At 40.7% G+C, this 958-nt stretch overlaps 1 non-coding gene across 1 annotated transcript; it reads left to right on the top strand.

Annotated features, from left to right (window-relative positions):
• Nucleotides 1-514: 514 nt before the first annotated feature.
• LOC148544292 (small nucleolar RNA R71) lies at nt 515-622 on the top strand. The gene has a single exon (XR_015901292.1). It is a non-coding gene; the product is annotated as a small nucleolar RNA R71 (small nucleolar RNA).
• The last annotated feature ends 336 nt before the right edge of the window (nt 623-958 follow it).

The raw sequence follows: 958 nt of genomic DNA, 5'->3' as shown, positions 1-958 counted from the left end.
GCTTGCTATTGCTAAACCTGTTTCTTCCACCATTATTAAAGCCTTATTGAGGCTTTTGTTGATCCTTCCATGAGATATTTGGGTGATTTCTCCATGAGGGATTATAGGTGTTTCCATATGGTTCACCCATGTAATTCACCTCTGCTATTGTAGGGTTTTCAGGATCATAAGCTTCTTCTTCAGCAGATGCCTCTTGAGTACTGTTGGATGCAGCTTGCATTCCATTCAGACTTTGAGAAATCATATTGACTTGCTGAGTCAATATTTTACTCTGAGCCAATATGGCATTCAGAGTATCAATTTCAAGAACTCCCTTCTTTTGAGGCATGCCATTACTCACAGGATTCCTCTCAGAAGTGTACATGAACTGGTTATTAGCAACCATGTCAATGAGTTCTTGAGCTTCTGCAGGCATTTTCTTTAGGTGAATGGATCCTCCTGCAGAAGTATCCAATGACATCTTAGCTAATTCAGACAGACCATCATAGAATATATCCAGGATGGTCCATTCTGAAAGCATGTTAGAAGGACACTTTTTGGTCAGTTCCTTGTATCTCTCCCAAGCTTCATAGAGGGATTCACCTTCTTTCTGTCTGAAGGTTTGAACATCCACTCTAAGCTTACTCAGCTTTTGAGGAGGAAAGAACTTGGCTAAGAAAGCCTTGACCAGCTTATCCCAAGAGTTCAGGCTATCCTTAGGTTGAGAGTCCAACCATATTCTAGCTCTGTCTCTCACAGCAAAAGGGAAAAGCATGAGCCTGTAGACTTCAGGATCTACTCCATTAGTCTTAACAGTGTCACAGATCTGCAAGAATTCAGATAAGAACTAAAAAGGATCTTCAGATGGAAGTCCATGAAACTTGCAGTTTTGCTGCATCAGAGAAACTAATTGAGGTTTCAGCTCAAAATTGTTTGCTCCAATGGCAGGAATTGAGATGCTTCTTCCATGTAAATTGGA

This window comes from Arachis ipaensis, chromosome B9, assembly GCF_059453495.1.
Source record: "Arachis ipaensis isolate K30076 ecotype BB chromosome B9, ASM5945349v1, whole genome shotgun sequence".
NCBI classification, from domain to species: domain Eukaryota; kingdom Viridiplantae; phylum Streptophyta; class Magnoliopsida; order Fabales; family Fabaceae; genus Arachis; species Arachis ipaensis.
This window is presented reverse-complemented; position numbering and strand designations above follow the sequence as displayed.